The sequence below is a fragment of the Microcebus murinus genome, chromosome 15, assembly GCF_040939455.1.
Source record: "Microcebus murinus isolate Inina chromosome 15, M.murinus_Inina_mat1.0, whole genome shotgun sequence".
NCBI classification, from domain to species: Eukaryota; Metazoa; Chordata; class Mammalia; order Primates; family Cheirogaleidae; genus Microcebus; species Microcebus murinus.
The window spans coordinates 65,418,316-65,440,967 of NC_134118.1; the positions used below are offsets into that span (position 1 = coordinate 65,418,316).

General features: G+C 40.8%; 1 protein-coding gene across 7 annotated transcripts in view; it reads right to left on the reverse strand.

Moving 5' to 3' along the window:
- The window catches only part of TENM3 (teneurin transmembrane protein 3), a 2,406,934-nt gene that overhangs the window by 599,028 nt on the left and 1,785,254 nt on the right, over positions 1-22,652 (reverse strand). The window contains exon 1 of one of the 7 annotated variants that reach the window (XM_076010702.1): positions 1,926-3,123. The exons of the other annotated variants lie outside the window; for them this stretch is intronic. The gene's annotated coding sequence lies outside the window, so the exon portion shown is untranslated. Of the gene's footprint in view, positions 1-1,925; positions 3,124-22,652 lie in introns of those variants that run through there. 7 annotated transcript variants of the gene reach the window in all.

Sequence of the window (22,652 nt, forward strand, 5' to 3'; positions counted from 1 at the left end):
CAGGGAAAGGGAGTGTGCGTTGTCATATTTTAAATAATTTCGCTAAGAGAATCAAATCAAGTTCTGTTCAGTTGCAATACTACCTTTTGGGGTACTCTTCCAAGCTTTCCAAAGATGCCAGATCTGCCTTTTTTTGTCTTTTGACAACAGAAGGGGTAGGTAATGCCTGAACATATTTCTATTTCTAGTGAAAAGACCACCCAGTGGATGCTGGCAGAGTCTACAAACGTTTGACAAATACATTGTCAGAAGATAAGAAATAGAGTATTATGAAGAGACAGTTCTGTTCTTTCCCAGTTGTCTGGGGCCCTGGAAAAAGTCTAGGACAGCTCTCAGCCTTTCATTTCTATTGCACCTACTCAGAAGTACCTGGCAACTTTTCTCCACCTTTAAATTATAATGACTACAGAAAACAAATGTATTTCATGTATTACACAGTAGAATTAGTTACCTTCTCTCCACAATAAAAATTAACAAGTTACCATTACAACTACCTTAAAGGTGAGGCAGTAAGAATGGAATCCAAACTGCATATAGTAAGATGCTGAGCAAAGATCAATCAGAAATAACATGCCTCAGCCTAAAATATGTGAAGCCTCTTCCAATCCGTTGTAAAATACGATACGGGCTTAAAAGATTGAGTTGCAGACTCATAAATTTGCAATTTTTTAAATGCCCAGTTCAGGATATTTTTTGTTTGTTTCCAGCCCCATCCAGAGTTTCCAGATCAAGTTTCAGTCGTGATCCACTCCTCCCCACACCACCTCGCCCCTAATTCTCCCTCCTTCACTCCCTTGCAACTTGGCTCCCAGATAGTTGGGGGAGCTTTCTCTCCTCTTCCCAGGATAGCAGTGACATCCCAGGGCTCTCTCCTCGCTGGAAGCCCCACAGGGTCCCGTCAGACACCCTCTCGGAGGACGTGGGGCCCCGGCACAAATCTGAGCATCACCCCGATGAGGGCAAGACGGGCCGGACTCCCCGCCCCCACTGAGCGCCCAGCCTCTGGGCTGCCTTCCTCGGGAAACACGGGAGCCGGGGCTCCCGGAGCAGGGGGCGCAGCGCCCAGGTCCCCAGGCGAGCGGCACCGGCGAAGTTCCCACCTGAGCAGGCGGCCTGAGGTGTCAGACGTGAGGGAGGGGCGGGGATGGGGAGGCCGGGAACCGGGAGGCCGGACCGGGGAGAGCCTGCTCGCCAAGGAGATGCTCCACGGCCGGCGGGGCTGGCCAACTTGCCGCCGCCTCCCAGAGCGCCTGAGGGAAACGCGCCGCCAGCGCCCGCCCGCCCACCCGCTCCCGGCGCCGCGGCCGGGGCACTAGGACCCCAGAAAGGAAGGAGGGCGCGCCGGCGGCGGCGCCGCACTTACCGCGCTCGGCTCGCCCGCACCGCCGGCTCGCTCCCCGGCCGCAGCCGCCGCGTCCGCCGAGCCGCGCGCACACACGGCGCTTGGCCAAATTCAAAGGAGCCGGGCGCGGGGGAGGGGGCCCCGCCGAGGGCGCGGGGCGCGGGGCCGGTGGGGGCGGGGAGGGGGAACAGCAAGTGTTACAACTTCCTTCCCTGCCCACCGCCCGGCCGCGGCGGCGAGGGACGCGCGAGGGGAGGGCAGCGCGCGCGGAGCGCCAATGAGTTCACTTTCTTTTTCTCCCCCGCGCTCTCCCCCTCTCCCTTCCCGCCGGCCCCTCAGCCTCCTCCGCGGCTGGCGAGGCCCGGCCGGAGTTTTCGGCTCCCCGCCCGGGAGCGGGAGGACGAGGAGGCGGAGGCGGAGGGAAGGTGAGGAGGCGAGCAGGGCGCCGTGCCAGGGAGCGGCATCCAGGACCGTAACTGTGCGGAGGGGGACGCGCCGGCCGAGTGTGCCCGCGACGGGCGCGTACACGTGTCCGTGTGTGTGTGAGAGAGTGTGAGGAGAGGCGAGGAGGAGAGGAGCCTACCATGCGCTTCCCCCGGCGCGGATCGCGGGAGAGCCCAATCACGGGGCGAGCTGGACCCGGCTGTGATCATTTATAATCCTTGACTCCTCCGCTCCGCCACTTGTCAAGATGACAGGTACTTTATTTCTTCTTCTTCTTTATTCAAAAAAAGAGATTCCCCGTTTGCTGCCTTTTCCTGTCAAATGGGATTTGCCGGACTGAACCACGTTCGCCGCCCCTCCCTCCTCCCCTCCTCCCGGCCGCGTCGGGCCCGGGAAGGCACCGAGGCTCCCATGCTGTGACCAATCAGTGCGTCTACCACTCTCGCCGTGATTTAGGGGTCATCCATGAATAACACTTCACGCTGATGAATGGCTCTCGCCGGCTTTCGGCTCTGATGAGGGGTCTGCCCGCCGCTGATTGCAAACACTAATGAACTTACGGCGCCATTCGAAATTCACGCGCACCAACAAAGTGCGGGGTACGTGCGCGCGGGGTCTGCGCCGCTCTCCTCCGCGCGGCGGGGCTGGGGGCCCGGGAGAGGGGCGGGGGGCGGCTTTGGACTCAAGTGGAAACACTTCTCTGTGTAATCAAACCTCTCACCTTCTTAGAAAACTACTTTTCTTCATCTTCCATAGGGTGGGCATTTCGGGTCAGCTGAGTCACCGCAGGAGGTGGGAGTGCGAGACTCTGCCGGGAGAGAGGGATTCCGGGGCAGGAGGGTGTCATTAAGGGTTTCCACCCCCGGTAGGCGGCTCGTCCTTTACCGAGCCTCTGAAAAGGACCTGCGCCTCCCCTACCCGAGCGTCCTCCCGTCCGAGACTGAAAAGCGCAGTGACCTCCGGACAGGGGAGGGCGGCACCAAACACTCAGACGTCCTTGCTAGCCCCAGCTCCGCGCCGTGGTGGAACAAGTGTCCACGCCCGAGTTCGCGTATCGGGACCTCCAACAAGCGCGACCTGGCCAGGGGCGGACCCTGGGGTCCCCTAAAGCCCCCACAGCCCACGTTGACTCCCTCTTTCTCCCCACTCTCCCTTCCAATTAGCTGCCAAACACTCCCCCTGCGTCAACTTTGTTTGCCGTGGGAGGAAAAAAAGTTTACTGCGCTGCAAGACACTGCCACTTGCCACTCACTTGAGTTCCCACCAACACTCTCGCTCCTGGCTCCCCAGCCCCTCCGGGGGAGCTTTCCTAGCTTCTTGAAGTTCCGGCCGCTCCGGAGTTTCACAACAACAAACGCGCGACCTTTGCGAAGCGGCTCTCTGGCTCGCGGGCCCTGGAACCTGCAGGCACCTCCTGCTCCCGGACCCGCGGCGGCCGGGGTGGGGCGCGCGCGCGTGGGGCGGGCGAGGGCGCGTGGCCCCCAGTGGGGCGCCCGAGCGTCCCCCCGCCCTCCCCTGGGACCTGTGCGGAGCTGAGACTCGGCGGCGTCCGGGCCTGCCCCGGGCCGCGGCGGACCGGTCCTCAGAAACCCAGGGAGGGACTGGTGCGCTCCCAACCTTCTCATTCCACCTTCCACCCTCCGCTTCAGAGCCGAGGGCGGAGGATTCCACCGACCTGTACCTGACTTGCCTGGGCCAGGGGGAAATACACTTGCATATGTAACAACATGCGAAACAAGAAACAGATCAAGCATTCGGAAAACAAGGACAACGACTGAACCTTTATGGTAGTTGGTCCGAAGTTTGGCTAGAACTGACAAGTAGAATCACTGAACTCGCCTTTGCGTGCCCAGACCCGCAATCTGAGTTCTCAGAGTTGCTAAGTTTCCGGGCGCAGCGCAAAGCGTTGAGAAGTCTCAGTCATAAGTGAACCCGACCAGTGACGAAAAGCACCACACGCACATCTTTGCAGGAAGAATCTAGAGTCACCTGGGGTGGATCAGTCTCCTTCTTGCCATTGCATTTCACACTTGAAAAAGGTCGTTTGGACGGATGAAATATATACCTCTCTCATTCTAGCCATTCTCATTATCTTAAGATAATGGCAATAAAGTATTTCCCAGATCTTAAATGATGATCGTGCAAACTACTTGAAATTTGCATCCCTGACATGATGGAAACTCCGAGGTTGTTTCATATATCATTTTTGTGGCCCAATTCCCGCCAAAACATGCTAAGTGTTTAAAACTTTTGTAAACTGTATAAGTAATATTCTCTTTTGCCTCTCGCTGTCTAGGAATACACAATAAAGAAAAAAAGATACTCTGCCCCAATCCTAAAGAGGCCAGCACAGAAGAGCTACATTGTGGGAGTTGAGGGGTGGAGGCCTGTTTCTTCAGCTCTTTTTTTTCTAGAACCCTCATTATAGCTAACGTTGATAATAAAGGTAGGAAACAATAGAGCTCATCAAATTTAGAAATGGTAATAAATCTTACAGTCTGTCTCTAGCCCAGTTCCCTATTAAGTGATATTCAAAGTTTTTCAGTATGGGATGCTGAGCATTCACACTAAGTGGTTGTGATATAGAAAAAAATACCCTAGAACTCATTAATACCGCCCTGTGCCCTCCGTGCCAGGTGTCACTGGTGGATGAAGAGTGCAGGTGTCCTCCCCAGCGCGTCTGGCGAAGCCTATAATCCAGGCAGCGTTCCTGTGTTAAGTTTGGGTCTTCACGGGGTCTCTGTCTCTCTCTCTCTGTCTCTCTCTCTCTCTCTCTGTCTCTCTCTCTCACACACACACACACACACACAGTCACCACACACAAGTTCCATCGTTTGAGGCCGTTAGAAAAGCTGATGTTGTGCAGAGCCAAAGTGTACCACACGCTTCCTGCTCCAAATGAATCCCTGGAAAGCGGAGAGGCAGCTCGCTACGTGACCATCATGCTTTTTACCTCACTGTATGTTGCCGAGAGAGGGCGGGGATGGCGGGTAGCTCACTCTGTGCCCTCCGCAGCAATAAAAACTGGAGCAGGAGAAGAAATGCAAGACGTCGCTGTTTTGCAAACCCCTGGCCGCTCACAGCCAACTCTGCCCGGCGCGGCTGGTGACTTTGCCGTGTTAACGCAGCCGGTCGCGCTCGGGATAATGGGACCAAGCTGGCCGCATCGCCCTCCCGTGGGCCCCTCTTGTCACACAGATACGAAGCTCTTAGAAAAGACAATGTGGCGGGGGGGCTTCCCTCGCAGCACCTACCCTTACTCCCAGAAATGCAAGCCTGCGGCCTTTGCAAGCCTCCGAAGAGTACTCGGGAGGAAGATAATGGGCTGAACCTCCGGAATCATTTGCGGGTCGGGAAGGATGGGCCAGTGCCCTCAGGACTGGGGCAGGTTGGGAGAGGGACAGGCAGAGCCAACAGCATCCTGGTCTGCTGCTCCACCCACTCCCCACCGCCGAGTTTCAGCCGACTGTCACTCCCCACCTGAAAGAGATGCCTGTCCATTTTGGTCAGCATCCCATGTGCCTTCCCTTCCTCCCCTTCTCTGGCTGGCTGTCCGTTTTCTCCTCCTGTCCTAAAGATCCAGCTCAGAGCTGAAGGGGCTGGGTAGCAGCTGTTCCCGCCTCTCTCCCTTGGGGAGCGGGCGGTCCCCGCAGCCACTTCCTCCTCTGACACGCCAGGTTTTCAGCCGTGCAGAAAGGGAGCCCCGGGTCAGGCGGGGATGAGGCTCTCCAAGGAGACTTGTGGACATCACTCGACTTCGTAGGCATTCTTTGGACTTACTGTGTCTGCTCTAGCAAACTGAGGCATGAGCAGCCTGCCTGCTGGGTTCAAACCGAGTTGCTGCCAGGGCTGCAACCTCTCCCACTCAAGGGACCCTAGGAACTGATGAGGAACTGGAAGGAAATGACCAGGGGACCCAAATCTCAGGTACCTAGACCTTCCGTCTCACCCCTTGAAAAGATCAGGAAAGCCAGTAATCCACATATGATCAAAAAGAGGTTATGTCTCAACTGAGAACAGCAAATGAATGCTGGGCCACTTGAAACAGGGGCTCAAGGCTGGTAGTCACTGAGCCAAACCCAGAGTTCTAGGCACCTGAAGTGTTTCAGCTAAGCATATGGCAGGCAATTCATCTGGAACAATTTACAGCACTAGAACTTAAAATTTTACATGGAAATCTGTCAAATAGCCTTAAAGTTATTATCAGGTTAGGATTTCTTCCCCCCACTGGCAAAAAATAACTTAGTTGCCTTGGCTGCTAGATTGAGGGAACTGTAAAACAAATATTCTAATTCGATCACTGACAAAGTCATAAAATTAAACGACTGTTTGTAGTGGAAAATATGCTTTCATCATCTTAATTAAAGCAAGGTAGGCCTCTCAATGCACATGCATTTTGGAGCCACTGAGTGGACTGGTGATCAGACAAATCAACCTTTAAATGGGACCGTGATTTTCCAGGACATTAGCTTGTGTTCCATTGCAGAAACCAAACCCAGCCTTGTGCAGGACTCTGGCCTTTGGTTAAGAACGAAGTTGTGGAGCATAACCCAAGGGCTCTCTTGGTTTTGCTAGAGCATTATGAAAGCCCCCGAGTCCTGTGAAGGATTGTGAACGCAGAGGCATCTTTAACATGGGGTACTTTCAGTGTTGGTTTTTAACTCCTTAATGTATGTGTTTAAAATGTGCCACATTACTCCACACTAAAAGATGGGACCTTTATGATTAGCAGTTATCATGGAGTGCCTTTTAAAATCTGTCAAATTTCCTATAAACAACTTGTTAGTAAGTAGTATATATAGTGTATTTATTTAAAGTAGGCACTGGCTGCCGGCACGGTTTATCATAAGTTTGTGACACAGCAGGACAGTGTTGTCAATAAAATAATACCCTTTAGATATTTCCGGGTCCAGTTTATATGTTAACTTGTAAATAGGTTAAATATAAGTATCAGTGACTATTATTCAGTATCAGATAAATTAAATATCATTTTATTTCCCAGAAGTGCCTTAGTCTTTCTCCTGCCTTTGCTGACCCCCTTAGTCTAGAATATCCCACACCGGGGGCTCCTCGAACACTTAGCTTTTAAAGGCCCCTGTTAATGATACTCTCCTCCCTTACCAGTGCTTCCACTGTATTTTCTGCATGCAATAAACAACGGTGGCATTGCGTTTTGTATAGCCTTTTCCCAATAGCTGAGAGCTCCTGGAGTGTAGGGGCTTGACCTTTTTCCTCTTTGAACCCACAGGGCCTAGCACGTGGGGCCGGCATGTAGGAGATGCTCAGCAAATCCTTGTTGAATGAATGAGTGGATTTGCGAATACACTATTTTCATTGTATTTAGCCATTCTTTTTTTAAAAAAAATATGTCATAAATAGAATTTACCTTGAAAATATGTTTATTAAGTATACTTTTCTACTTCTCTGTCCATCAAGTTTTTAATGGGACATGGTTTTAAAATTCTGGTCATTACAGCAAGCCACTTTTGACCTTGGTTGATGTTTCTCAGAAACATAATTTGAAGACAAAAACAATGGGAAAAGGCAAAGAGATCAAATTTTGTTCTCCTCTTTTTCTGCAAAACATACTGTGTACTGAAACTTGGGGGGGAAATTGTAGTAAGCACCTATTAAATGTAGATACTCAGGTCTCTTTACATTAAATATGACATTATGTATAAAACCCTATTGTCTTCCAAATTTCCTTTGGATTTTTAATGGTAAGAAGTATAGAGCCTAAGATGACTGCTTTTCATTTCTTCAAGACAAGGGTTCAGCTGGTATTGGGGAAACAATCTCTGTTTGTTCCTGTCTGCTCAGGAGGACTGTTTCTAATTGATCTGGCATGGAATTTAGTTGGAGATGTGCATGTTGCAACCGAAGCACAGAGCCTGTATGCTTTGTAAAGTGATAACCATATGGGCCTTATTTGAAACATTTGAGGATTTTCGACATTAACCTGGGTTAAATTGAGCTATAAATTCAACTCAAATGTATGTATCCTGACAAATTCATCATCACTTCGGATAGATTCAATCCATGCTCCTCTCAGATTAATAAAGATGATGACCGCTTATCACAAATGCAAAGGTTCTTTGTGATAAAGTACCATAATGTTGTACTTTGCACTGTTTAAATGCAAATTGCCCATATTAAGCAGACATTTTCTACTGTTATCACTTTCGGAATGGAAATGTTTAAAAATAATCTCTGGGCAAAGAAAAGGATATATAGTCAAATCTATTTCCTCTTACACTATTTTCAAGTGCACTTCGCTATCATCATGAAGATTTAATTAAGCAAGCTCAGCTAAGATAAAAAGCAAAACAGCTGAAAGTTACTACTTATAGAAACATTCAGGACTTATACAAAATAATTTATTTACTCTTCTTCTTTTAGGGATCTGAGCAGCCACTGAAGGTTAAAAATACAACAGAAGTCTATAGCTCCCTTCTCCTATTTCTGAATATCAAATTTAGAGCTTACACTTTGTTACAGATAATAGTACTAAGTTGTGGATGTTGATGGTCCCTTCCCTTGCAGCTTTAAATTGCCTTGAAAAAGATACAGTTTCTTTAATTAAAAAAGCTGCACAGAACTAATCCCTCTAGCTGAAAAAAGAAAAGTTTTAAGCAATCTCTTTCTGCTCCGAGAGAGAAAGGCAGACAATACCATAACAGATCAGAAACATAAGCTATAGTGTGCAGCCAGGAGCACAGCAGGGAACTGAATACTGCTCCGACTGTGTCATTTTTTAATCCCCCATCCCGGTTTTCCCCGTCTGACCTCATGCTGAGATGAAGTTATCACAGAAGACAGCTTTACTCTCACCAATGAATCCAACCCTGGATCTGTATTATCCTTAGCAGATCAAAACACCGCTTTCATCAAATAGCATTATCTGCATAAAAGGCATGCAATTGCCCGATAATTTCACCCAAACTATGCTATTCATTTAAAGGACAAGAAGAGAAATGTAATTCATTCCTTTTTGGGGGTGGCAGAGAAGAGTGAGACTTGGGGAGAGGCAGAGGCTGGAAAAGCTAACTTACCCCCTTCACTCATGGGAACTTTTCTGTTTTTAACACAAAATCCCAAGAAGGGGTCCATTTAAAAGTCCCCCTACTCCTGCGCTTTAAGATTAATTGTTGGAGCAATTTGGTGCAGTTTGAGTGACAAAAGTGTAAGTTGTGTAGAAAACTGGCAGTGAGAAATTACAAAGCTTGCTGATGTCATTAGCCATGCTTCCATGAACCCCAATAAAAATCATCATATCCAGTAAAATTGGAGAAGCATAAGAATTAGCTGAACAATTGGATGAAGTTTAACACAACGTTGTATGCTGGGGGGAATTCTTACCGAAGACCTTTCTGTGCATTATGAGAAGTTTGAATCCTTATGGTGGAAGACAAAGACGTATTCCACAATTTTGAGTTGATACTTTGAAGAAAATTTAAGAAATCTTAGGAGTAAAGATGAGTGCTTTTTTTTGTTATTTTGAAAATACGTTAGCCTCCTTCAGATTGTCTTTTCCATTTTATGTTTAAACAGTGTTCTTATTTGCATTGTAGATTGCATAAGCTGTTCTAACAGGCTCCTCTTTAATGGATCCTCACTCCTTAGTGAATGACATCAGTTGTTTTGCTCAAGGTATCATGATAGGTTAGAGCAGTCAGACAAAACCATTTGTGTCAAGTAAATGGAATTTCTAAGAAGTACTGAAACTCCCGTGTGGGTGTGGGTGACCTATTAGGTATATGTTAATATCCCTATAGTATGTTTTACTCACCATAATTTTAATGATTTAGCTTAAAAATGTAAGTCTTCAACTCAGCACTTTCAGAATTGACTATGTAAACTGACCCAGCAAGAAATCCAACTTAATCTCTACTCTTCCATCATCCAGACAATATCTATACACAAAAATGTGTAGGACAAACTACCAGAACTGCTTGAAAAAGAACAATATTAACATGCTTCAAATCCCAGGCTAGGAATGGTCCTGGAAATTCATGAGACAGGTAAAGGGAGACTTTTTTCCCTTGAAAGATTCTTGGTTCTACAAGAAATTAATTGTTGTGCTATTATTTTTCATCATTGGCATTTTAATTACATGTTTGCATTCTCTAAAGCATTTAAATGTCATTAATAAATATGTTATTTTCCATATCAGCTTCCTGAAACTACAACTTAATACTGAAGTGCTCTGAGACTAAAAGTCTATGTAGGTATATGGTCTGCTCAGTAGTAAAGTTCAAATTGATGTTTCCAAAATATAGCTTCATGACATACAAATTATCTGAAATTTAATGTGATTAAGCATTAAACTGTGGTATTTCCTTGAATTTAATGACAGTACTATTTTCATGTCAAACTTGATTACAAGAACCAGCTTTCAGAGTGAACTGTTTAAAATCCCAAATCATTAACAGATCATTTAGGGTTCAGTCTCACAAAACTTCTTGTCTGTGAACTATCAACTGAAGATATGTAAGCAGAGAGGTGAGTTGCACATTTTGCGTACATATGCATGTGTGAGTGTGTGAGTGTGTGTGTGTATGTGTGTGTGTGTGTGTGTGTGTGTGTGTGAGAGAGAGAGAGAGAGAGAGAGACTGATTTTAGAAGTCACATTTCTGCCTGAAAATGCCAGGAGAGAAAAGATATTTACATCACCAACACTACTACTACTCTTAACGAACATATTTATGGTGCAGTTCATGCTCAATTATTTTTTTAAACCCTATCATGAAGCATTACACCCACTTGAAAGGAAGACAGACAAACAACTTCCTTAGGACTTTAGAAATTTTAAATATAACATAAGATTTCGATATTTTATTTCTTGTTTACTTTCACTCCAAGTCTGTATTTAACTCATAACTTATTTTTCTAAGAGACTAAATCTGGGTCCTCCATAAATCTTGATTTCAGAAGCAAATTAGATAGACCACATTCCCATGAATCTTTGTCTTGAAGGCTAAGCAATCATCTTCATGGATCCTGCAATTATTTGCTTGTTTAAAGATGAAACTACTCTCAGAGTAAAACACTTCCCAAATGTGGCAGGGAAAGGTGTTTCTAACAACATTTTGGGTAAAGCTATTCTCTTGTCTTCGGTCCACTTTCTGTAGCTTAAGACAGCAAAGCTTGGTTTGCTCCATAGCATGGCAAATTTCTGAGAAAGCACAATTGTAGATTAAGGCCATGAAATGGCTAAAGGACTCATATTGAAATGAAGCAAGTTCCCCCAGGCCACAGAATCTGATTTTTAGTTTCTCTGATGGAGATGTAGCTCTGGGTTTTGTTTGGTTCAGGGAAAAACCAAAGAAGCCAGGCATTTCTAGAGCAGACTGGGAGAAAGAGGAATCTGACCTGGGCAGAGAACCAACCAAATCTTTCTGTGTTTACCTAACACTTCTTTCCTAGCCCGGTCCTCCACATCCAGCAGTTTTAATCCACACAATCTATGAAAGACCAGGATTCACCTTCTCCTCTTTTATCCTTGGATAAGATATCTAGGAGGGGAAAAAGAAAAGTAGGTCATGAAAAGATTAGGAGCTCAGAGTCTCTAAAGAGGAAGGAAATTGGCAGTGTGAGAATCTGAGTTAGGGGGTAAAGAAGGGAGAACAGGCTTCAGCTGAAGATAAACTAAGAGCATGCTGGAAGGAAAAGAAAGCATGTGTGAGATCCTCACTTAGAGTCCTGGTTTACTGGAGTTCCTCATGTATCTTTAACGCTATTAATACTAATCAGTGAGTACAGAGATCTCTCCTCAAGAGTTTACAGTGTTACTTAGAAACCAGATTTAAATCAGGACATGGTACAAGTAATATTTATTTTCAAAATGATTGGAAATCAATCTTTATTATATTTTGAAGAAGATTTTTTCTAATAAAAAGGTTCTTTATTAAAATTTGAAGATTATCCTCATAACAAACCAGCTGTAAATATCTATAGTAGCTCTAGTCCGGTATCTTTCTAATTGTCTTCTTTAGACCAACTATATCAAAATTACTTGGGGGTTCTTAAGAAAAATCTATATTCCTGGCCCCTATTTCAGCTGTAGGGAATCAGAATCTCCAAGGATAGAACCAAGAAATTAGCATTTTAAACAAATCTTCCAGACCATTCTCATGCACAAGGAAGTTTGAGAAGTATTGCCCTGGGTTAAATATTTTGCATAAAGTAAATAGATATTTCAGTTTCATCATTTACCCATTAAAAAGAAGTTGTGTCAAATAACTCTAGTTGAATTATTGGCTGGGTGGGGTGACTCACGTATGTAATCTGGGGGTTGTGGGAAGCTGAGGCAGGAGATTGCCTGAGGCCAGGAATTTAAGAGCAGCCTGAGCAACATAGTGAGACCCCCAGCTTTACAAAAAGTCTAAAAATAATCGGGGTGTGGTGGCATATGCCTGTAGTCCCAGATACTTGGGAGGCTGAGGCGGGAGGATCGCTTGCACCCAGGAGTTCTAGGCTGCAATGAGCTATGATTGTGACACTGCACTCCAGCCTGGTACACAGAGTAAGACCTTATCTCTTAAAAAAAAAAAAAAGGAAAAAAAAGTGCTACATTCTCATTTAAGGAAAAAACCAAAATTCACAAAATGAAGAGCATGAGAATATCCACCTGAAGAAATCTCAGCTGAAAATTTAGTGACACTTCAAAATTCAATTTTGAATCATTCTTTCTAAGAGTAGTAAAATCAATAAGTTATAAAGTGAGATAGCATTTTCTATGTATTTTAATAGTTGGATCACTGTATACAAATTTTTTCTATCTTGTTCAAAATTTTATATATATATGAGATTCTAAAATTATATAGATTTTAGAATGAACTTTTGAATATGTATTCATTGTATTTATTATCAGAAATTAAGGAATTCTTTGTGTGATCTAGAATAGGAAGTAACGCAACATGTATAACCTTTAATAGAAATCCAGAATAAACACATCAAAAAAATTAAGAGCTTTATTTGGAAGTTAGGCATTTACAGGTCAGCACTGCACGCTATTTCTAGGATAGTTTTCAGAAGTATTGCTCATTGCTGAAAGCTCTTACATTTTTAACTTAAAGCATCATTGCTACCCTGCCATCTCTACTTCCTTCTTTTGCAATTACTTGTCTCTGAAGGATGTGACTTTTAACAAAGTACTATTATTATACTTAAGGATGTGACCTGTTTTCCCTTATGTTGCAAATTTAAAGTCCTTATTATCGATAGTGGGAAAACCATTCAAACTAGTCTTTGTTTTTAACTGGTTGCCTTGACTACTGAAATTATCACTGCTATACCTGGTCTCCATCCTTTCTCTGTCCTCCTAACTTACCTTGCCTACATGAGTTCTTTCTTACAGACAATGTGCCCACAACATAACATGCATTATCTCATGTAATTCTCATAACAACTTCAAAAATAGTTATGATTTTCCCTATTTTAAAGATTAGTAAATTGAAAAGCGAGTCATTTTTTCAATGTAAGGAAAAGAGCCAGTGGTTCTAGAGCCCAAGGTATGTGTCCTATTTAATTGTTTTTAGAGCCCAAACACTTAAAAAAAACATGACACAATTTCTAAGAGGAAGAGAACCTGTTCTTTTCATAAGTTAGTTACACACATATAAAATCATACACACCCAGAAATACAAACTAGAGGTTAATGAAAGATTAATACCTCTTAAGAACATGCACACACACTTAATGAGAATTCCACAGAGAAAACACTTTTTTAATTGCTTGAGTCTGCTTTCGAGAAAAGTTATTTTATAATTTGAAAAAACTGAACTTGACAAAACTTTATGCCCTGTTCCACGGAGATTATTCATCTTTCTTTATTTGTTATACAAATTTATAATAAAATCGCCCCCAATATAACATATTTGTATAATTCCTTTATTTATTTCTCTAAATACAGTTACTGTAACTCTTAGCACATATTTTTAAATGGTGGTTTAAGGCTAGACTTACAGAAGATATAAGCTCCAGAGTGATGGTTCTCTCTTCAAAGGTTAATCTATGCAGAATAAAGTAAAATCACTATTTTAAGGACTGAGTGTAGTTTGGGGATGATAAACATTTGTCACTCTGTTTAAAAGTCTCCAAGAAGAATGTAACTGCTCCAGTGGCCTTTGGCTTGCAGAAGTTGGTAATCCTCTTTAAAGGACCAAGCAAGTTAAACAGGGTGAATTGTAAGCTTGCTACTGCTTGAAATTACAAATCATTGAAAAACTGTCCGTGAGAACACCTTAGGGAGTGAATGTGGATAATAATGCTTTATGTGTGGTTGCAAAACAATAATGAACCTGTCTAATCAATTGTTCTGAATAGCTATAGATCACAGTGGAAGGAAAAATACACATCCTTATTGACCCCTTGTGCATTCTGTTACATTTCATTCTTGGGACTTTTGAATGGTTTCCTTTTACATTTAATCATGCAGTGACAGATTAACCCTAAAATGGTTATTACCCATAACTCTTCCTAAAAGGCAGAATTTAATATAAATAGCTGAAACCAGAGCAGAAAATAAACCTTTGCCTCTTTATGGATATGAAGTATTAATGATAAAAATGCTAATATCAAATCTAAACAAACATAAATCTTGATGCTAATCATGGGTGGCTTTTTCTTACAAAGGACTTAATATTAAGGAATAGACTCAGATTCATAAATAAGAAGAGAAATGAACTATGGCCTGATCTCACTTTATTCATTTAGGTTTATCTTCCTAACAGAAGCATATTTGCTTAGTGGTTTTCCCACTATTCATAATAAGGACTTTAAATTTGCAACATAAGGGAAAACAGGTCACATACTTAAGTATAATAATAGTACTTTGTATGCAGTCAATATGCTTGCAGCCAAACATATTTTGCTGTGATCTGCAATGACTGTTAAAACTATTAAATGATTGAATGTACTGGGCACATTGATTTTATGTGTATGGGCATGCCATATGTTCAGGGTTAAATTGTGGAAAGCAATCTCTTTGTCTGCTCTTCACTCTCCCAAGCCCCACCTCGTTTAGATTTTAGACAGTGTTTACATTATTACAGTTCATATTATGGAGAGCTATAGAAAAAATTAGAATAGCTCATTTATGCAGGTGACCTGGCCAAAAAACCCCTTGAAACATCAAGGATTGCCATCATCATCAACAAACTGAACTGTTTGTCAAAATAACAATTTCATTTCATCCTGGTGCTAAATCAGCCACACAAGAAGTAATAGTTCTTTTTCTCTGCTTGTCATAAAATAGTATGAGAATCAAATGAGATAACATTCTTACACTTTAAAGGGCTACAGTTTATTATTTATATCTTTCATTTATCTAACCAATCATCATTCATCCAGTCAATGTATGTAGTATAAAATCAAAATAAATGTAAAGTGTTTTAGTCATAGGCTTAATGTAATGATTTGTGTGAAGTAATGCTATGATCTTTCAGCTTTGTGTTAACTGTAACCATCTATTTAATACCAACTGTACAGATCTGAAGATGGGGAAAAAAAGCATACAGGATTGATATACTGTTTTTTTTCTTCTTGTGGTTCTGTATTATGTTGGGCCATCCATGCTTATTCAACAACTATTTATTTTAATTGGTGATGAAAATGTGTAAGTATACCAAGTTTAATATCTCTGACTAGGGAAGTAAGTAGACATCTCAAAAAGTGGCCTACATGGAGCTTGATATGAAGTCTTCATTTATTATGATATTACTTAAACACATGGTACAACATTTTGGTGACTGTTAACAACGTATGACTAAGTATTAATCAGCTATAAAAAGAAATGCAATTTGTATGTGTATTATGTTTGATCAATTTCTTTAATTTGATAGCTAAATTGTCTCTAAATATAAAATTCTAGATTTCAATTAAATTATAGATTATTTCTGTAGTTATGATTTCTGAGACCATTCTCTTTCTGAAGTATCTTGAAGAGAAAAGTATATTTTGCCTAGATTTAGATAAAATGGTATAATCTAATTTAGAGTGATGGATTATTCTGCTTATTTTGATTTCTTTGCAAATTTATGACTAGATTAGAAACTTTATAATAGGGACAATAGTGACTGACTCAACATAGATTTGTATACTGTATTTGGAGATACCCACACATGTTCACATACAAGGGCTATCTGGACAGTATCCAGCCATGTAACCATTCTCATTATGTTAACAATGGCTGGATATTATCCAGACAGCCCTCATATAACTGTGTATCTGTATGTGCATATGTCTATTTCTATATATCCTTATCTATCTCCTAGTATAGTTTTATAGTTTGTCTATGTTTTTAAATAAACTAAGCTAACACAGTCTCTAAGCAGCATATAATTTTAAGGAAGATGCTTTAAAAATAGTACAACTGAACATCTACCTCCTTTTTCTTAATTTATTATTTACCTAACATACATTTATACCTATAAAAAAATAAGAAGAGTCAGTGTAACAAAGTAAACTTCCAATCTGATTATATATTGATTGTCAAAAGGCTTATTTCAGCAACAAAAAGTACAATGATAACCTTTATGTGGGATGCATTCTTTGATTATACTTTTCTAATTATCTTACCTTTTATACCTAGAGCTTTTAATTTCTGGTTTTTCCTTGAAGGATGATCTATTGTATTCTTTCAAACAAGGTGGTTTTGCTGATGTGTTTGATAATTTCAGATACTATGTTTTATAACTTTTTGATCATATATAATACTACACCTTTTAAATTTTTTATTCTTCATTCAGGAAGCAAGGATTCTGAAGAATGAATTCTGATTAATATTTGACAGTACTGGGATACTCTCAAAATACTTCCATGTTTTCTTTTTCTTCATATTATACATTAAGGAATATAAATAGATTTCCATGTCTGTAGCATATATATTTTAGGCTAAATATACTTAGGTGCTAATTCAATTGATTTATACTTAACACAATTTATTCACCGTTTACTGCTATTTTTGACTATGTGCATTAGCAACATTTTTTCACATATTTATTATATGAATTTAAAATAACTTAATAGTTATATATTCTGTATAATGCTAGTTATCTATCACCTGGGAATGTAACCCTTATTCTCATATTTTCCATAAGCTTTATTGCCACGAATCTTTCTGGGTGGCCTCAGATTAAGGCAATTTCTTCTCTTATGACCTGCTATAATTTTTTTGTAATGTGAATAATTGTGACAGAATTAATTTGAATATGAAAATATGAGGAAAAAGGTCTATTACATTTTATTCAAATTAATTGTCAATTCTGTGAAACTATATAGTAAGAGCAAGCCAACTTCTATAATGTCAAATCAAAGGGAATTTCTTGAGTTGATTTCTTAAGTTTTTCAAGGGTTTAATACAGTTCCAAGGATGAAATGAAAAGTAACAATTATTATTTGATGATAAATTTAGAAGAAGAAAATATTCAATTCCAGGTAGATATTTTAAATGAGGATCCCCAAAATTCTCAAATTTACTAAATTGGTTCTTAGTGTAACACTACAGGGTGATGTCTCATTTTTGGGACATGAAAAAAAAACAATAAGTTAATAATGAGTTGTTCACCTTAAAGAAAACTCAAATCTTAATAGGGAAAAATGAACAATAAAAGGGATAGTTAAAATTGTCAAAAAGGAACAAATACACCAAAACTCAAATTTTATTAATAGCTCCTATGCTAATAGCATAACTACAGATGATACTAAAAAATGCCTCCATAGAAAAAAAAGATAAAAAGGTAACACTCACTATCATAGGGAAATCAATTATCATATAAAACAGGGTTTCTGAGTTTTTTCCACAGATTTTATTCAATGGATTTTTTGATTAAAATGAAAAAAACTAAAACATCATTAATAATACTATTAGGTAATATGGACCGATGAACTATATTAGAAAACATTATTATAATACTAAACAAACCTATAATTCTTCATACTATATATTACTGGTTTCATAGTTAATATATGTTATATAAACTAACTTTCTGCTTAAAGCTGCTTAAACTTTTCTAAAGAGAAATAAATTTTTTCATATAAAGCAAATGTTCATTTAATAACTTACATTTGATTTATTTATTATGTATATCTTAATTAATACCCAACTCCTTTAATATCCAAATTTGGTCACAGCAAAATATACTTTAGCAAAAGAAAATTGACAAAGAAACACAAGAATATTGTGATTTTTTTCCATCCCATGCTAATATGCACTTTTCTGAATATTCCAGTTTGCATGCTGCATAGACTATATAATATTATTTAAAACAAAATTTCAAAACCATTGCTTACTTCATAACTTTGTTTTTTAAAGAATATTTCAGTAAACTTTGTTCTGCTCCAAGAGAACAGAGCTCCTTTTAAAAATGCAGCAAATAGTTTCAGCATGATCTTTTCCTTTATGTTTTATTTAAAATGTTAATGGAGTAAATCCACAATTCACATAATTTATTTTGAAATACTTTTGTTCAGAATAATGCATTGTAAGAACAGTGATATACAGACAAGTTCCCTTAAAGAACATACATCAATTCAGTTCCCTTTTGAAGCATATTGCAAATGCCCTCTAACAGGGCACAGCAACATTACATAAATCATCTTATATGAAAAATTAACATGACATCAAATATTTATAAATATTAATGTGTATGTTAATATAACCAAAGCTGTAACAAACAATCATAACCTTGCCAAGTTTCCTAGGACAGGCGCCGCTGATAATGATATCCATTATCTCTGGAGGAACGCACAATTATGAAAGTTATGCACAGGATGCTATGTTCTTAGCTGCTTTTAAATTTATCCATTAAATGTCTACCTTACATATAATATTAACCCTTTAGACAACATTCTTAAGAAACATAAAGGCAGCTCACGTGGATAAATATCTTTAAAATCATTTTTAATTAGTCATTTGCATGGAAAGTCCCTGGTTTTTAACACAACTCTATGCATAATTGGAGTATATGGTGTCCTACAAATAAATTCACTTGGGATTGATCTCATTAACATGTGTTAAATACCACACATGCATTCATATGTATGCATGCTATACATGTTTAAGGAAGACACACTTTGCAAAGGTAGATTGGTGATTTGTGGCTATGAAATGTAATATATGAATACTATACTATCTCTTCCCTCCCAGGAAAGTTCTCTGTAAAAAGTATCTGTGTTGAGGATGGGTTGGGCGTGGGGAGTTCAGGGGCTTGCCTGGGTTCAGCAGGGTCAATGATCCTAGGCATAGCCAGCCAAGCAAAGTTTTGTCTGGGGCTCTTTTTTCAGATACACATCTTTGTCAGGTGAGTCAATGGATAGTAAAGCAATGTGATTTGGACAGAAGGAGAAGAGGGCACCGTCTTATACGTGTGTGTATGCTGCAGACTCAGGCAGATCTGATTCAGGATCCAACAGTTTTTCCTGGGCAAAGCAAGAAGATAATATTGGAGGACAAATATACTTTTATGTGCATTTGACTTTTGTAGAGATGTAACAAATAATACTTTTGGATTAAAGGCGTTTTGCTTCACAAAAAGAGAGCTCAGTAAGAAGCATCCTGAATCCACCTGCTTAAATCTACTCCCAAGCTAAAGTAGTTAGGCTCTTCATTTATAAGGCTCCACATTTCTACTCTCGGTCTGGCTCCTCAGTGTTACAAGTGGAAATGAACTCTGATGAGAATCTACTCTATGGCACTTACAGGTGGGAGTGGGTTTAGCCCTGGGTGTGGTGGAGAAGCATGACCTTGTTTTCATGTTAAAGTTTTTTGTATATCTCTCGGATCTAGGATTGACTTTGGAAATCTTTAAAAATAAAATGGGCTTTAGATGAGATGTTAAGCTTAATATATATTTTAGTGCTAATTATTTTAATCAGTTAAGAGATCATACTTAAGATGATAAAATGATACTTAACTGGTATCATTTTTACATGGGTCAGCATTTTGAATGGGATGCAAAGAAATAGTGTGAATTTGTAGCTAGACATTATTTCAATATTAATATTTGTTAATTTAAGTATGTATTTTAGATATAAGCTCTCAAATATTCTAAAATATGTTATCATATTTTGCTATGAGCAATTTTATCCTCTCACCTATATTATTATTGATTTGGGGCCCCAACTGAATCATTCCTATCATCCCAAACATGTAGTTATTTTTTACCGTAAAAAAAAAAGCCTGATTTCCCTCCCAGCTGCTGCCTCTTTTTTTGTTTTATTTCATTTTACTTTATTTTATTTGCTGTCTTTAGGAAAACTCTTTGAAAGGGTTGCCTATGCTTGCTGTCTCCAAATGCTCTAATAACTCCTGTCTCACTTAAATCCAATGAAGCTTTCATCATCATCATTCCATGGAAACCAAGCACTCTTGTCAAGGTGGCCAAAGGTCTCCATGCTGCTCAATCCCAAGGTCAGGGCCCAGCGTGGTGGCTCACGCCTATAATCCTAGCATTCTGGGAGGCCTAGGCGGGCAGATCGCTCGAGGTCAGGAGTTCAAGGCCAACCTGAGCAAGAGCGAGACCCCGTCTCTACTAAAAATAGAAAGAAATTAATTGGCCAAATAAAAATATATAGAAAAAACTAGCCAGGCATGGTGGCGCATGCCTATAGTCCCAGCTACTTGGGAGGCTGAGGCAGAAGGATTGCCTGAGCCCAGGAGTTTGAGGTTGCTGTGAGCTAGGCCGATGCCATAGCACTCTAGCCAGGGCAACAGAGTGAGACTCTGTCTCAAAAAAAAAAAAAAAAATTCCCAAGGTCAATGTTCCATCATCATTTTACAGTAGCCTTTTCTTATCCACTGGGTATATGTTTCAAGATCCTCTGTGGATGCCTAAAATTGCCAATAATTCCAAACCGTATATATCCTATGTTCAATGAAGCACTTTATGGCTTTTCTTTGGCAGATCTGACTTGCCAGCCTCACTACTCATGTGCTTTGGGGACCATTATTAAGTAAAATAAGCGTCACTTGAGCAAAAGCACTGGGATACCACCACAGCCAATGTGATAAGGGGGGGGGGGGACTAACAGGTGGGTGGCATGGACAGGGTGGATGCGAAAAAGAGGAAGATTCACATCCTAGGTTATCCAGATAGAGAGAGATTTCATCACATTGCTCACAACAGCACACAATTTAAAACTTATGAATTTTTATTTCTTGAATTTTTTTATTTAATATGTTTTGACCATAGGTGACCCCAGGTAACTGAAACAGCAGAAAGCGTACTGCAAACCAGGGGAACACTGTGCTTTGAATCCATCAGCAGCACATGACACAGTTCTTCACTCCCTCCTCCTGTAAGTTTTAACACTTTCCTTCATTTGGCTTTCAGGACACCATTGTCTCCTGATTGTTCTACGTCACCTGCCACTCCTTTCAGCCTCCCTCACTGATTCTTATTCCCACAACTTTAACATTGTCCCAGGGCTCAGTCTTCATTCTTTCTTCGTGTTTCTAGACTCACTCCCTTGATAAACTCTAGTCTCCTGGCTTTACAAACTGGTTAGATGCTGACATCTGTATTTATATTTTTGATTTAGATCTCTCTCTTTCCCCTTAACTTCAGATTAACATATGCAATATTTATTCCAAATTTATACTTAGTTGTCTAAATTGGTAATTTCAAATAAATATGTGCAACACAGGAGACTCCTAAACCCCAAAACCTGCTCCTTCTGCCATCTTTGCCGTCTCAGTCAATGGCAGCTCGAACTCTTTCAGTTACTCTGGCCAAAACCCTGGCTGGTCATATTTGAATCCTCTCTTTCTCTCATATCTTTCTTCTTATCAATCTGGAAATACAGACACACCTTCTTTTATTGTGCTTCACAGATACTGCATTTTTTACACATTGAACATTGGTGGCAACCCTGCATAGAGCGAGATTTTTGGTGCCCTTTTCCTAACTGTGTGCTCACTTCATGTCTGTGTTTCACGTTTTGATAATTCTGACAATATTTTAAACTTTTTTATTATGATGATATCTATATGGTGATCTGTGATGTTACTTCTGTAATTGTTTTGCGGGGCTAGGAATCACGCCATATGAGACTGTGAGCTTAAATAAAGGCTGTGCGTGTCCTGACTGCTCCGCTGACTGGCTGGCTGTTCCCCACCTCCCTCCCTTTCCTTGGGCCTCCCTATTCCCTGAGACATAACAATTTCACAATTAGGCCAGTTAATAACCTCTAAGTGTTCCAGTGAAAGGAAGAGCCACACATCTCTCACTTCAAATCAAAAGCTAGAAATGATTAAGCTTAATGAAGATGGCATGCTAAAAGCCAATATAGGCTGAAAACCAGGCTTCTTTCAACAAAGAGTCAGCCAAGTTGTGAATGCAAAGGAAAAGTTCTTAAAAGAAAATTATAAGTGCTACTCCAGCAAACACACAAATGATAAAAAAGTAAAACAGCCTTATTGCTGACATGGGAGAAAGTTTGAGTGGTCTGGAGAGAAGATCAAACCAGCCACAATGTTCTCTCAAGCCAAAGCCTAATCCAGGGCAAGGCCCTAACTCTTCTCAATGTTATGAAGGCTAAGAGAGGTGAGGAAACTGCAGAAGAAAAGGTTAAAGCTAGCAGAGGTTGGTTCTTGTGGTTTAAGGAAAGAGGCGATCTCCAGGACATGAAATTACAAGGAGGAGCAGTAAGTGCTGATGGACAAGCTGCAGCAAGTTATCCTGAAAGTCTAGCTAAGATCACTGATGAAGGTGGCTACACTAAACAACAGCTTTTCAGTGTAGACAAAACAGCCTTCTATTGAAAGAAAATGCCATCTAGGATTTTTACAACTACAGAGGAGAAGTCAGTGCCTGGCTTCAAATCTTCAAAGGACAGGCTGACTCTTCTTGTTAGGGGCTGATGT